Source organism: Pleurodeles waltl, chromosome 7, assembly GCF_031143425.1.
Source record: "Pleurodeles waltl isolate 20211129_DDA chromosome 7, aPleWal1.hap1.20221129, whole genome shotgun sequence".
Lineage (NCBI taxonomy): Eukaryota > Metazoa > Chordata > Amphibia > Caudata > Salamandridae > Pleurodeles > Pleurodeles waltl.
Genome location: NC_090446.1, coordinates 1,121,483,729 through 1,121,500,004, shown reverse-complemented (window position 1 = coordinate 1,121,500,004; position 16,276 = coordinate 1,121,483,729). Strand labels below are relative to the sequence as shown.

The window sequence follows — 16,276 nt, the reverse complement described above, 5'->3', positions numbered from 1 at the left end:
TCTCCCATTTAGCATTAAAACATGCACTTATTTCACCACTTGAATGTATAAACTGTTGAATAATTAAAAATACCGTGTGAAACTGCTATGTTGATAAAGAAGTATTTCTCGAAAAAAGTGCAGCAGATGGGAAGACAGTGCACCCTATTTTATGCTTTTATCGCTGGGCCCCTAGTCTTAGAAACCAAACTGAGTTTAGGGAGGGCAGGGTGGTGTTTCAATGATGGCAGTTAAATAGATTTTTCAAAACACCCGGGGTGTTGTTAGACTGAGAAGTTGATGGGACACCTGTGAAAGGCAGCTTTACTTGCCTGCTTTTAGTTGATGTAGATTGTATGTCCTGTTTAACAACCTTTGGTTTCAACAAGGACATTAGAGAGATATTGGGACACTGCCTGGGATGCTTGTCCTCTCTCTATTTTGAAAATGTGCCATGCCAACTAAGGGCCAAGGCAGACGTTTAGTTTTAGACTTGCCCAACTCTAATTTTCCAAACCTAGAGCATACATTTGGCGCAGATTGTAATACTTTGTTAGTACTACCTGTTGTTCCCTTAAGAGTGCATATATTGTGAACAAACAAGATGGACAAATTATATCGTAGGAGTCTGCCACACCAGGTCCTTCACTCGTAAGAACAGTGGGACTGAAGCATGATGGATTAACTAGTTCCCTTAAATGCAGCCATTTCAAACTTTAATCACCACAGCTGGGGACTCTTTAAAGGTGATATGAACTTCTTTTATACCTCAGTGGGAGCGACAAACATGTAGAATATGTGTCGTATTTTTAGAAAGTGTTTTGTACCTATTGGTTAACAGCACTCCTGTGCAACCCCGTTGGCCTAATGGGTAAGGCAGTCAAATACTCACAAAGGGATTGTGGGTTTGAGTTCTTTCTGGGTTGGAAGAAGATGTATTTTGGAGATGTTTATCTAGTTTCCTAAGGGTCTTCCTTCTTAACAACATTAGCACTGAAGCGTGCTGATAAAATAACCAATTCCAACAAACTTTACTCCGCCACTTGTTCAAGTACCACAGTAGAGCATTTTCTCCACTGCTAGGATAGGAATGGAGAAATGTGCTTGTTTTATGTCTGAGCAGAAAAGATATATGTTTGAATGGATGTGTGGGATAAAACACACCCTGCCGTATGTTGTAAAGGTATTGCAAGTTGTGGAGTAGCTTAGTGATCACATAGAGGAAAGTGGGTGAAGACAGAATTCCTCTGTGGGGTGAATGAACTCGGAGGTGACTTGCGTTATCCTTTTTATGTATGACAAAGGTACTTTATTTCTTACTGCACATTTCAATGCCATCACTCAAAAAAAAACAAAAAATTCCTAGTCTTTTGTTGTTTCATATGGAAGATTATGTTTTCAGGCATGGAGAATGAAAGCAGAAGCTGTAGTGCTGAATTAGACGTTCTCACAAACCATGTAATAATTTGTTCAAAAAAAGGCATGACATTTCTGAGTCATATTAAAAATGATGTGTAAATATGCAGATAGAGTCTATCTTTCCAGTAATGATCTACAGTGTGCAAAAAGTAAACCTTTTGCCATAAGTATCTCCTTTCTGCTAAGCACCGATCATTAAAAATCTCTCTATAAATATGTATATCAGAAGAAGGAAATGTTAGTTCGGGTTGATGTTGTTAGAACTGCAAGTGCAGTTGTATTCCTTGAGCTGCCTTGATGTTTCCTGCTGGCTCGAGCAGTGGGCATTTTGTTGTGACATGTGAAGTGAAGTTAGGAGAGTTTAGCGTCCGCATTGTGTTGTTCTTCCAGGTGAGGGTATATTAGATATTTGAATAGTTGTAAGGACTTTAAAGAGAGGGGAGTTATCCATGGATTGCTTGTTGTGAATGTATTGTATAAGTGATTCCATAGACTTAAACTGCGGTAGAGACCACATGATAGGGAGTGGATCTTGTATTTGGAAGACAGGGGAGAGCAGTATCAACATGGCCCCAGTGGCCTAAAGGATAAGGCACTGGCGTCCTAAGCCAGGGATTGTGGGTTCAAGTCCCATCTGGGGTGAAACTCTGTACATTCAGCTCTTGACTTTTAGATTTTCAAAGCACAAACCACACAATTCAGCCCTTGCTTTACATAGACTTTGGAGCTATGGAACATCAATCTACCTTCAAAACACAAGTGCTGGAACTCAAAAACATTTGCCTACATATCCTACTCTTGGGCCCAGTCTGGAGAATGGGATTTCAACCCACCTTTCTGGCTAGACATTTTTTATGTCCTCCTTTGGATAGCACTCGCAGGCAGTCTCCCATTTAGCATTAAAACATGTACTTATTTCACCACTTGAATGTATAAACTGTTGAATAATTAAAAATACCATGTGAAACTGCTATGTTGATAAAGAAGTATTTTTCGAAAAAAGTGCAGCAGATGGGAAGACAGTGCACCCTATTTTATGCTACTATCGCTGGGCCCCTAGTCTTAGAAATCAAACTGAGTTTAGGGAGGGCAGGGTGGTGTTTCAATGATGGCAGTTAAATAGATTTTTCAAAACACCCGGGGTGTTGTTAGACTGAGAAGTTGATGGGACACCTGTGAAAGGCAGCTTTACTTGTCTGCTTTTAGTTGATGTAGATTGTATGTCCTGTTTAACAACCTTTGGTTTCAACAAGGACATTAGAGAGATATTGGGACACTGCCTGGGATACTTGTCCTCTCTCTATTTTGAAAATTTGCCATGCCAACTAAGGGCCAAGGCAGACGTTTAGTTTTAGCCTTGCCCAACTCTAATTTTCCAAACCTAGAGCATACATTTGGCGCAGATTGTAATACTTTGTTAGTACTACCTGTTGTTCCCTTAAGAGTGCATATATTGTGAACAAACAAGATGGCCAAATTATATCGTAGGAGTCTGCCACACCAGGTCCTTCACTCGTAAGAACAGTGGGACTGAAGCATGATGGATTAACTAGTTCCCTTAAATGCAGCCATTTCAAACTTTAATCACCACAGCTGGGGACTCTTTAAAGGTGATATGAACTTCTTTTATACCTGAGTGGGAGCGACAAACATGTAGAATATGTGTCGTATTTTTAGAAAGTGTTTGTAGCTATTGGTTAACAGCACTCCTGTGCAACCCGTTGGCCTAATTCTAAGGCAGTCAAATACTCACAAAGGGATTGTGGGTTTGAGTTCTTTCTGGGGTGGAAGAAGATGTATTTTGGAGATGTTTATATAGTTTCCTAAGGGTCTTCCTTATTAACAACATTAGCACAGAAGCGTGCTGATAAAATAACCAATTCCAACAAACTTTACTCCGCCACCTGTTCAAGTACCACAGTAGAGCAGTTTCTCCACTGCTAGGATAGGAATGGAGAAATGTGCTTGTTTTATGTCTGAGCAGAAAAGATATATGTTTGAATGGATGTGTGGGATAAAACACACCCTGTCATATGTTGTAAAGGTATTGCAAGTTGTGGAGTAGCTTAGTGATCACATAGAGGAAAGTGGGTGAAGACAGAATTCCTCTGTGGGGTGAATGAACTCGGAGGTGACTTGTGTTATCCTTTTTATGTATGACAAAGGTACTTTATTTCTTACTGCACATTTCAATGCCATCACTCAAAAAAAACAAAAAATTCCTAGTCTTTTGTTGTTTCATATGGAAGATTATGTTTTCAGGCATGGAGAATGAAAGCAGAAGCTGTAGTGCTGAATTAGACGTTCTCACAAACCATGTAATAATTTGTTCAAAAAACGGCATGACATTTCTGAGTCATATTAAAAATGATGTGTAAATATGCAGATAGAGTCTATATTTCCAGTAATGATCTACAGTGTGCAAAAAGTAAACCTTTTGCCATAAGTGTCTCCTTTCTGCTAAGCACCGATCATTAAAAATCTCTCTATAAATATGTATATCAGAAGAAGGAAATGCTAGTTCGGGTTGATGTTGTTAGAACTGCAAGTGCAGTTGTATTCCTTGAGCTGCCTTGATGTTTCCTGCTGGCTCGAGCAGTGGGCATTTTGTTGTGACATGTGAAGTGAAGTTAGGAGAGTTTAGCGTCCGCATTGTGTTGTTCTTCCAGGTGAGGGTATATTAGATATTTGAATAGTTGTAAGGACTTTAAAGAGAGGGACGTTATCCATGGATTGCTTGTTGTGAATGTATTGTATAAGTGATTCCATAGACTTAAACTGCAGTAGAGACCACATGATAGGGAGTGGATCTTGTATTTGGAGGACAGGGGAGAGCAGTATCAACGTGGCCCCAATGGCCTAATGGATAAGGCACTGTCCTCCTAAGCCAGGGATTGTGGGTTCAAGTCCCATCTGGGGTGAAACTCTGTCCATTCAGCTCTTGACTTTTACATTTTCAAAGCACAAACCACACAATTCAGCCCTTGCTTTACATAGACTTTGCAGCTATGGAACATCAATCTACCTTCAAAACACAAGTGCTGGAACTCAAAAACATTTGCCTACATATCCTACTCTTGGGCCCAGTATGGAGAATGGGATTTCAACCCACCTTTCTGGCTAGACATTTTTTATGTCCTCCTTTGGATAGCACTCACAGGCAGTCTCCCATTTAGCATTAAAACATGCACTTATTTCACCACTTGAATGTATAAACTGTTGAATAATTAAAAATACCATGTGAAACTGCTATGTTGATAAAGAAGTATTTCTCGAAAAAAGTGCAGCAGATGGGAAGACAGTGCACCCTATTTTATGCTTTTATCGCTGGGCCCCTAGTCTTAGAAACCAAATTGAGTTTAGGGAGGGCAGGGTGGTGTTTCAATGATGGCAGTTAAATAGATTTTTCAAAACACCCGGGGTGTTGTTAGACTGAGAAGTTGATGGGACACCTGTGAAAGGCAGCTTTACTTGCCTGCTTTTAGTTGATGTAGATTGTATGTCCTGTTTTACAACCTTTGGTTTCAACAAGGACATTAGAGAGATATTGGGACACTGCCTGGGATGCTTGTCCTCTCTCTATTTTGAAAATGTGCCATGCCAACTAAGGGCCAAGGCAGACGTTTAGTTTTAGACTTGCCCAACTCTAATTTTCCAAACCTAGAGCATACATTTGGCGCAGATTGTAATACTTTGTTAGTACTACCTGTTGTTCCCTTAAGAGTGCATATATTGTGAACAAACAAGATGGACAAATTATATCTTAGGAGTCTGCCACACCAGGTCCTTCACTCGTAAGAACAGTGGGACTGAAGCATGATGGATTAACTAGTTCCCTTAAATGCAGCCATTTCAAACTTTAATCACCACAGCTGGGGACTCTTTAAAGGTGATATGAACTTCTTTTATACCTGAGTGGGAGCGACAAACATGTAGAATATGTGTCGTATTTTTAGAAAGTGTTTGTACCTATTGGTTAACAGCACTCCTGTGCAACCCCGTTGGCCTAATGGTAAGGCAGTCAAATACTCACAAAGGGATTGTGGGTTTGAGTTCTTTCTGGGTTGGAAGAAGATGTATTTTGGAGATGTTTATCTAGTTTCCTAAGGGTCTTCCTTCTTAACAACATTAGCACTGAAGCGTGCTGATAAAATAACCAATTCCAACAAACTTTACTCCGCCACTTGTTCAAGTACCACAGTAGAGCATTTTCTCCACTGCTAGGATAGGAATGGAGAAATGTGCTTGTTTTATGTCTGAGCAGAAAAGATATATGTTTGAATGGATGTATGGGATAAAACATACCCTGTCGTATGTTGTAAAGGTATTGCACGTTGTGGAGTAGCTTCGTGATCACATAGAGGAAAGTGGGTGAAGACAGAATTCCTCTGTGGGGTGAATGAACTCGGAGGTGACTTGTGTTATCCTTTTTATGTATGACAAAGGTACTTTATTTCTTACTGCACATTTCAATGCCATCACTCAAAAAAAACAAAAAAATCCTAGTCTTTTGTTGTTTCATATGGAAGATTATGTTTTCAGGCATGGAGAATGAAAGTAGAAGCTGTAGTGCTGAATTAGACGTTCTCACAAACCATGTAATAATTTGTTCAAAAAAAGGCATGACATTTCTGAGTCATATTAAAAATGATGTGTAAATATGCAGATAGAGTCTATCTTTCCAGTAATGATCTACAGTGTGCAAAAAGTAAACCTTTTGCCATAAGTATCTCCTTTCTGCTAAGCACCGATCATTAAAAATCTCTCTATAAATATGTATATCAGAAGAAGGAAATGTTAGTTCGGGTTGATGTTGTTAGAACTGCAAGTGCAGTTGTATTCCTTGAGCTGCCTTGATGTTTCCTGCTGGCTCGAGCAGTGGGCATTTTGTTGTGACATGTGAAGTGAAGTTAGGAGAGTTTAGCGTCCGCATTGTGTTGTTCTTCCAGGTGAGGGTATATTAGATATTTGAATAGTTGTAAGGACTTTAAAGAGAGGGGAGTTATCCATGGATTGCTTGTTGTGAATGTATTGTATAAGTGATTCCATAGACTTAAACTGCGGTAGAGACCACATGATAGGGAGTGGATCTTGTATTTGGAAGACAGGGGAGAGGAGTATCAACATGGCCCCAGTGGCCTAATGGATAAGGCACTGGCGTCCTAAGCCAGGGATTGTGGGTTCAAGTCCCATCTGGGGTGAAACTCTGTACATTCAGCTCTTGACTTTTAGATTTTCAAAGCACAAACCACACAATTCAGCCCTTGCTTTACATAGACTTTGGAGCTATGGAACATCAATCTACCTTCAAAACACAAGTGCTGGAACTCAAAAACATTTGCCTACATATCCTACTCTTGGGCCCAGTCTGGAGAATGGGATTTCAACCCACCTTTCTGGCTAGACATTTTTTATGTCCTCCTTTGGATAGCACTCGCAGGCAGTCTCCCATTTAGCATTAAAACATGTACTTATTTCACCACTTGAATGTATAAACTGTTGAATAATTAAAAATACCATGTGAAACTGCTATGTTGATAAAGAAGTATTTTTCAAAAAAAGTGCAGCAGATGGGAAGACAGTGCACCCTATTTTATGCTACTATCGCTGGGCCCCTAGTCTTAGAAATCAAACTGAGTTTAGGGAGGGCAGGGTGGTGTTTCAATGATGGCAGTTAAATAGATTTTTCAAAACACCCGGGGTGTTGTTAGACTGAGAAGTTGATGGGACACCTGTGAAAGGCAGCTTTACTTGTCTGCTTTTAGTTGATGTAGATTGTATGTCCTGTTTAACAACCTTTGGTTTCAACAAGGACATTAGAGAGATATTGGGACACTGCCTGGGATGCTTGTCCTCTCTCTATTTTGAAAATTTGCCATGCCAACTAAGGGCCAAGGCAGACGTTTAGTTTTAGCCTTGCCCAACTCTAATTTTCCAAACCTAGAACATACATTTAGCGCAGATTGTAATACTTTGTTAGTACTACCTGTTGTTCCCTTAAGAGTGCATATATTGTGAACAAACAAGATGGCCAAATTATATCGTAGGAGTCTGCCACACCAGGTCCTTCACTCGTAAGAACAGTGGGACTGAAGCATGATGGATTAACTAGTTCCCTTAAATGCAGCCATTTCAAACTTTAATCACCACAGCTGGGGACTCTTTAAAGGTGATATGAACTTCTTTTATACCTGAGTGGGAGCGACAAACATGTAGAATATGTGTCGTATTTTTAGAAAGTGTTTGTAGCTATTGGTTAACAGCACTCCTGTGCAACCCGTTGGCCTAATTCTAAGGCAGTCAAATACTCACAAAGGGATTGTGGGTTTGAGTTCTTTCTGGGGTGGAAGAAGATGTATTTTGGAGATGTTTATATAGTTTCCTAAGGGTCTTCCTTATTAACAACATTAGCACGGAAGCGTGCTGATAAAATAACCAATTCCAACAAACTTTACTCCGCCACCTGTTCAAGTACCACAGTAGAGCAGTTTCTCCACTGCTAGGATAGGAATGGAGAAATGTGCTTGTTTTATGTCTGAGCAGAAAAGATATATGTTTGAATGGATGTGTGGGATAAAACACACCCTGTCATATGTTGTAAAGGTATTGCAAGTTGTCGAGTAGCTTAGTGATCACATAGAGGAAAGTGGGTGAAGACAGAATTCCTCTGTGGGGTGAATGAACTCGGAGGTGACTTGCGTTATCCTTTTTATATTTGACAAAGGTACATTATTTCTTACTGCACATTTCAATGCCATCACTAAAAAAAAAAAAAAAATTCCTAGTCTTTTGTTGTTTCATATGGAAGATTATGTTTTCAGGCATGGAGAATGAAAGCAGAAGCTGTAATGTTGAATTAGACGTTCTCACAAACCATGTAATAATTTGTTCAAAAAACGGCATGACATTTCTGAGTCATATTAAAAATGATGTGTAAATATACAGATAGAGTCTATCTTTCCAGTAATGATCTACAGTGTGCAAAAAGTAAACCTTTTGCCATAAGTATCTCCTTTCTGCTAAGCACCGATCATTAAAAATCTCTCTATAAATATGTATATCAGAAGAAGGAAATGCTAGTTCGGGTTGATGTTGTTAGAACTGCAAGTGCAGTTGTATTCCTTGAGCTGCCTTGATGTTTCCTGCTGGCTCGAGCAGTGGGCATTTTGTTGTGACATGTGAAGTGAAGTTAGGAGAGTTTAGCGTCCGCATTGTATTGTTCTTCCAGGTGAGGGTATATTAGATATTTGAATAGTTGTAAGGACTTTAAAGAGAGGGGAGTTATCCATGGATTGCTTGTTGTGAATGTATTGTATAAGTGATTCCATAGACTTAAACTGCGGTAGAGACCACATGATAGGGAGTGGATCTTGTATTTGGAAGACAGGGGAGAGGAGTATCAACATGGCCCCAGTGGCCTAATGGATAAGGCACTGGCCTCCTAAGCCAGGGATTGTGGGTTCAAGTCCCATCTGGGGTGAAACTCTGTACATTCAGCTCTTGACTTTTAGATTTTCAAAGCACAAACCACACAATTCAGCCCTTGCTTTACATAGACTTTGGAGCTATGGAACATCAATCTACCTTCAAAACACAAGTGCTGGAACTCAAAAACATTTGCCTACATATCCTACTCTTGGGCCCAGTCTGGAGAATGGGATTTCAACCCACCTTTCTGGCTAGACATTTTTCATGTCCTCCTTTGGATAGCACTCGCAGGCAGTCTCCCATTTAGCATTAAAACATGTACTTATTTCACCACTTGAATGTATAAACTGTTGAATAATTAAAAATACCATGTGAAACTGCTATGTTGATAAAGAAGTATTTTTCGAAAAAAGTGCAGCAGATGGGAAGACAGTGCACCCTATTTTATGCTACTATCGCTGGGCCCCTAGTCTTAGAAATCAAACTGAGTTTAGGGAGGGCAGGGTGGTGTTTCAATGATGGCAGTTAAATAGATTTTTCAAAACACCCGGGGTGTTGTTAGACTGAGAAGTTGATGGGACACCTGTGAAAGGCAGCTTTACTTGTCTGCTTTTAGTTGATGTAGATTGTATGTCCTGTTTAACAACCTTTGGTTTCAACAAGGACATTAGAGAGATATTGGGACACTGCCTGGGATGCTTGTCCTCTCTCTATTTTGAAAATTTGCCATGCCAACTAAGGGCCAAGGCAGACGTTTAGTTTTAGCCTTGCCCAACTCTAATTTTCCAAACCTAGAGCATACATTTAGCGCAGATTGTAATACTTTGTTAGTACTACCTGTTGTTCCCTTAAGAGTGCATATATTGTGAACAAACAAGATGGCCAAATTATATCGTAGGAGTCTGCCACACCAGGTCCTTCACTCGTAAGAACAGTGGGACTGAAGCATGATGGATTAACTAGTTCCCTTAAATGCAGCCATTTCAAACTTTAATCACCACAGCTGGGGACTCTTTAAAGGTGATATGAACTTCTTTTATACCTGAGTGGGAGCGACAAACATGTAGAATATGTGTCGTATTTTTAGAAAGTGTTTGTAGCTATTGGTTAACAGCACTCCTGTGCAACCCGTTGGCCTAATTCTAAGGCAGTCAAATACTCACAAAGGGATTGTGGGTTTGAGTTCTTTCTGGGGTGGAAGAAGATGTATTTTGGAGATGTTTATATAGTTTCCTAAGGGTCTTCCTTATTAACAACATTAGCACGGAAGCGTGCTGATAAAATAACCAATTCCAACAAACTTTACTCCGCCACTTGTTCAAGTACCACAGTAGAGCAGTTTCTCCACTGCTAGGATAGGAATGGAGAAATGTGCTTGTTTTATGTCTGAGCAGAAAAGATATATGTTTGAATGGATGTGTGGGATAAAACACACCCTGTCATATGTTGTAAAGGTATTGCAAGTTGTCGAGTAGCTTAGTGATCACATAGAGGAAAGTGGGTGAAGAAAGAATTCCTCTGTGGGGTGAATGAACTCGGAGGTGACTTGCGTTATCCTTTTTATGTATGACAAAGGTACATTATTTCTTACTGCACATTTCAATGCCATCACTAAAAAAAAACAAAAAATTCCTAGTCTTTTGTTGTTTCATATGGAAGATTATGTTTTCAGGCATGGAGAATGAAAGCAGAAGCTGTAGTGTTGAATTAGACGTTCTCACAAACCATGTAATAATTTGTTCAAAAAACGGCATGACATTTCTGAGTCATATTAAAAATGATGTGTAAATATGCAGATAGAGTCTATCTTTCCAGTAATGATCTACAGTGTGCAAAAAGTAAACCTTTTGCCATAAGTATCTCCTTTCTGCTAAGCACCGATCATTAAAAATCTCTCTATAAATATGTATATCAGAAGAAGGAAATGCTAGTTCGGGTTGATGTTGTTAGAACTGCAAGTGCAGTTGTATTCCTTGAGCTGCCTTGATGTTTCCTGCTGGCTCGAGCAGTGGGCATTTTGTTGTGACATGTGAAGTGAAGTTAGGAGAGTTTAGCGTCCGCATTGTATTGTTCTTCCAGGTGAGGGTATATTAGATATTTGAATAGTTGTAAGGACTTTAAAGAGAGGGGAGTTATCCATGGATTGCTTGTTGTGAATGTATTGTATAAGTGATTCCATAGACTTAAACTGCGGTAGAGACCACATGATAGGGAGTGGATCTTGTATTTGGAGGACAGGGGAGAGCAGTATCAACGTGGCCCCAGTGGCCTAATGGATAAGGCACTGGCCTCCTAAGCCAGGGATTGTGGGTTCAAGTCCCATCTGGGGTGAAACTCTGTACATTCAGCTCTTGACTTTTACATTTTCAAAGCACAAACCACACAATTCAGCCCTTGCTTTACATAGACTTTGCAGCTATGGAACATCAATCTACCTTCAAAACACAAGTGCTGGAACTCAAAAACATTTGCCTACATATCCTACTCTTGGGCCCAGTCTGGAGAATGGGATTTCAACCCACCTTTCTGGCTAGACATTTTTTATGTCCTCCTTTGGATAGCACTCGCAGGCAGTCTCCCATTTAGCATTAAAACATGCACTTATTTCACCACTTGAATGTATAAACTGTTGAATAATTAAAAATACCATGTGAAACTGCTATGTTGATAAAGAAGTATTTCTCGAAAAAAGTGCAGCAGATGGGAAGACAGTGCACCCTATTTTATGCTACTATCGCTGGGCCCCTAGTCTTAGAAACCAAACTGAGTTTAGGGAGGGCAGGGTGGTGTTTCAATGATGGCAGGTAAATAGATTTTTCAAAACTCCCGGGGTGTTGTTAGACTGAGAGGTTGATGGGACACCTGTGAAAGGCAGCTTTACTTGTCTGCTTTTAGTTGATGTAGATTGTATGTCCTGTTTAACAACCTTTGGTTTCAACAAGGACATTAGAGAGATATTGGGACACTGCCTGGGATGCTTGTCCTCTCTCTATTTTGAAAATTTGTCATGCCAACTAAGGGCCAAGGCAGACGTTTAGTTTTAGCCTTGCCCAATTCTAATTTTCCAAACCTAGAGCATACATTTGGCGCAGATTGTAATACTTTGTTAGTACTACCTCTTGTTCCCTTAAGAGTGCATATATTGTGAACAAACAAGATGGCCAAATTATATCGTAGGAGTCTGCCACACCAGGTCCTTCACTCGTAAGAACAGTGGGACTGAAGCATGATGGATTAACTAATTCCCTTAAATGCAGCCATTTCAAACTTTAATCACCACAGCTGGGGACTTTTTAAAGGTGATATGAACTTCTTTTATACCTGAGTGTGAGCGACAAACATGTAGAATATGTGTCGTATTTTTAGAAAGTGTTTGTAGCTATTGGTTAACAGCACTCATGTGCAACCCCATTGGCCTAATGGGTAAGGCAGTCAAATACTCACAAAGGGATTGTGGGTTTGAGTTCTTTCGGGGTGGAAGAAGATGTATTTTGGAGATGTTTATCTAGTTTCCTAAGGGTCTTCCTTCTTAACAACATTAGCACTGAAGCGTGCTGATAAAATAACCAATTCCAACAAACTTTACTCCGCCACTTGTTCAAGTACCACAGTAGAGCATTTTCTCCACTGCTTGGATAGGAATGGAGAAATGTGCTTGTTTTATGTCTGAGCAGAAAAGATATATGTTTGAATGGATGTGTGGGATAAAACACACCCTGTCGTATGTTGTAAAGGTATTGCAAGTTGTGGAGTAGCTTAGTCATCACATAGAGGAAAGTGGGTGAAGACAGAATTCCTCTGTGGGGTGAATGAACTCGGAGGTGACTTGCGTTATCCTTTTTATGTATGACAAAGGTACTTTATTTCTTACTGCACATTTCAATGCCATCACTAAAAAAAAACAAAAAATTCCTAGTCTTTTCTTGTTTCATATGGAAGATTATGTTTTCAGGCATGGAGAATGAAAGCAGAAGCTGTAGTGCTGAATTAGACGTTCTCACAAACCATGTAATAATTTGTTCAAAAAAAGGCATGACATTTCTGAGTCATATTAAAAATGATGTGTAAATATGCAGATAGAGTCTATCTTTCCAGTAATGATCTACAGTGTGCAAAAAGTAAACCTTTTGCCATAAGTATCTCCTTTCTGCTAAGCACCGATCATTAAAAATCTCTCTATAAATATGTATATCAGAAGAAGGAAATGTTAGTTCGGGTTGATGTTGTTAGAACTGCAAGTGCAGTTGTATTCCTTGAGCTGCCTTGATGTTTCCTGCTGGCTCGAGCAGTGGGCATTTTGTTGTGACATGTGAAGTGAAGTTAGGAGAGTTTAGCGTCCGCATTGTGTTGTTCTTCCAGCTGAGGGTATATTAGATATTTGAATAGTTGTAAGGACTTTAAAGAGAGGGGAGTTATCCATGGATTGCTTGTTGTGAATGTATTGTATAAGTGATTCCATAGACTTAAACTGCGGTAGAGACCACATGCTAGGGAGTGGATCTTGTATTTGGAAGACAGGGGAGAGGACTATCAAGATGGCCCCAGTGGCCTAATGGATAAGGCACTGGCCTCCTAAGCCAGGGATTGTGGGTTCAAGTCCCATCTGGGGTGAAACTCTGTACATTGAGCACTTGACTTTTACATTTTCAAAGCACAAACCACACAATTCAGCCCTTGCTTTACATAGACTTTGCAGCTATGGAACATCAATCTACCTTCAAAACACAAGTGCTAGAACTCAAAAACGTTTGCCTACATATCCTACTCTTGGGCCCAGTCTGGAGAATGGGATTTCAACCCACCTTTCTGGCTAGACATTTTTTATGTCCTCCTTTGGATAGCACTCGCAGGCAGTCTCCCATTTAGCATTAAAACATGTACTTATTTCACCACTTGAATGTATAAACTGTTGAATAATTAAAAATACCATGTGAAACTGCTATGTTGATAAAGAAGTATTTCTCGAAAAAAGTGCAGCAGATGGGAAGACAGTGCACCCTATTTTATGCTACTATCGCTGGGCCCCTAGTCTTAGAAACCAAACTGAGTTTAGGGAGGGCAGGGTGGTGTTTCAATGATGGCAGTTAAATAGATTTTTCAAAACACCCGGGGTGTTGTTAGACTGAGAAGTTGATGGGACACCTGTGAAAGGCAGCTTTACTTGTCTGCTTTTAGTTGATGTAGATTGTATGTCCTGTTTAACAACCTTTGGTTTCAACAAGGACATTAGAGAGATATTGGGACACTGCCTGGGATGCTTGTCCTCTCTCTATTTTGAAAATTTGCCATGCCAACTAAGGGCCAAGGCAGACGTTTAGTTTTAGCCTTGCCCAACTCTAATTTTCCAAACCTAGAGCATACATTTGGCGCAGATTGTAATACTTTGTTAGTACTACCTGTTGTTCCCTTAAGAGTGCATATATTGTGAACAGACAAGATGGCCATATTATATCGTAGGAGTCTGCCACACCAGGTCCTTCACTCGTAAGAACAGTGGGACTGAAGCATGATGGATTAACTAGTTCCCTTAAATGCAGCCATTTCAAACTTTAATCACCACAGCTGGGGACTCTTTAAAGGTGATATGAACTTCTTTTATACCTGAGTGGGAGCGACAAACATGTAGAATATGTGTCGTATTTTTAGAAAGTGTTTGTAGCTATTGGTTAACAGCACTCATGTGCAACCCCTTTGGCCTAATTCTAAGGCAGTCAAATACTCACAAAGGGATTGTGGGTTTGAGTTCTTTCTGGGGTGGAAGAAGATGTATTTTGGAGATGTTTATATAGTTTCCTAAGGGTCTTCCTTATTAACAACATTAGCACGGAAGCGTGCTGATAAAATAACCAATTCCAACAAACTTTACTCCGCCACCTGTTCAAGTACCACAGCAGAGCATTTTCTCCACTGCTAGGATAGGAATGGAGAAATGTGCTTGTTTTATGTCTGAGCAGAAAAGATATATGTTTGAAGGATGTGTGGGATAAAACACACCCTGTCGTATGTTGTAAAGGTATTGCAAGTTGTGGAGTAGCTTAGTGATCACATAGAGGAAAGTGGGTGAAAACAGAATTCCTCTGTGGGGTGAATGAACTCGGAGGTGACTTGCGTTATCCTTTTTATGTATGACAAAGGTACTTTATTTCTTACTGCACATTTCAATGCCATCACTAAAAAAAAACAAAAAATTCCTAGTCTTTTGTTGTTTCATATGGAAGATTATGTTTTCAGGCATGGAGAATGAAAGCAGAAGCTGTAGTGCTGAATTAGACGTTCTCACAAACCATGTAATAATTTGTTCAAAAAACGGCATGACATTTCTGAGTCATATTAAAAATGATGTGTAAATATGCAGATAGAGTCTATCTTTCCAGTAATGATCTACAGTGTGCAAAAAGTAAACCTTTTGCCATAAGTATCTCCTTTCTGCTAAGCACCGATCATTAAAAATCTCTCTATAAATATGTATATCAGAAGAAGGAAATGCTAGTTCGGGTTGATGTTGTTAGAACTGCAAGTGCAGTTGTATTCCTATAGCTGCCTTGATGTTTCCTGCTGGCTCGAGCAGTGGGCATTTTGTTGTGACATGTGAAGTGAAGTTAGGAGAGAATAGCGTCCGCATTGTGTTGTTCTTCCAGGTGAGGGTATATTAGATATTTGAATAGTTGTAAGGACTTTAAAGAGAGGGGAGTTATCCATGGATTGCTTGTTGTGAATGTATTGTATAAGTGATTCCATAGACTTAAACTGCGGTTGAGACCACATGATAGGGAGTGGATCTTGTATTTGGAGGACAGGGGAGAGCCATATCAACGTTGCCCCAGTGGCCTAATGGATAAGGCACTGGCCTCCTAAGCCAGGGATTGTGGGATAAAGTCCCATCTGGGGTGAAACTCTGTACATTCAGCTCTTGACTTTTACATTTTCAAAGCACAAACCACACAATTCAGCCCTTGCTTTACATAGACTTTGCAGCTATGGAACATCAATCTACCTTCAAAACACAAGTGCTGTAACTCAAAAACATTTGCCTACATATCCTACTCTTGGGCCCAGTCTGGAGAATGGGATTTCAACCCACCTTTCATTTCTAGACATTTTGTATGTCCTCCTTTGGATAGCACTCGCAGGCAGTCTCCCATTTACCATTTAAACATGTACTTATTTCACCACTTGAATGTATAAACTGTTGAATAATTAAAAATACCATGTGAAACTGCTATGTTGATAAAGAAGTATTTCTCGAAAAAAGTGCAGCAGATGGGAAGACAGTGCACCCTATTTTATGCTACTATCGCTGGGCCCCTAGTCTTAGAAACCAAACTGAGTTTAGGGAGGGCAGGGTGGTGTTTCAATGATGGCAGTTAAATAGATTTTTCAAAACACCCGGGGTGTTGTTAGACTGAGAAGTTGATGGGACACCTGTGAAAGGCAGCTTTACTTGTCTGCT

At 39.9% G+C, this 16,276-nt stretch overlaps 5 non-coding genes across 5 annotated transcripts; all 5 read left to right on the top strand.

The window, feature by feature from the left end:
- Positions 1 to 6,526: 6,526 nt before the first annotated feature.
- TRNAR-CCU (transfer RNA arginine (anticodon CCU)) lies at positions 6,527 to 6,599 on the top strand. Its single transcript has one exon. It is a non-coding gene; the product is annotated as a tRNA-Arg (tRNA).
- Positions 6,600 to 8,805: 2,206 nt separating this feature from the next.
- Positions 8,806 to 8,878, top strand: TRNAR-CCU (transfer RNA arginine (anticodon CCU)). Its single transcript has one exon. It is a non-coding gene; the product is annotated as a tRNA-Arg (tRNA).
- Positions 8,879 to 11,084: 2,206 nt separating this feature from the next.
- On the top strand, positions 11,085 to 11,157 carry TRNAR-CCU (transfer RNA arginine (anticodon CCU)). The gene has a single exon. It is a non-coding gene; the product is annotated as a tRNA-Arg (tRNA).
- Positions 11,158 to 13,364: 2,207 nt separating this feature from the next.
- Positions 13,365 to 13,437, top strand: TRNAR-CCU (transfer RNA arginine (anticodon CCU)). The gene has a single exon. It is a non-coding gene; the product is annotated as a tRNA-Arg (tRNA).
- Positions 13,438 to 15,643: 2,206 nt separating this feature from the next.
- Positions 15,644 to 15,716, top strand: TRNAR-CCU (transfer RNA arginine (anticodon CCU)). Its single transcript has one exon. It is a non-coding gene; the product is annotated as a tRNA-Arg (tRNA).
- The last annotated feature ends 560 nt before the right edge of the window (positions 15,717 to 16,276 follow it).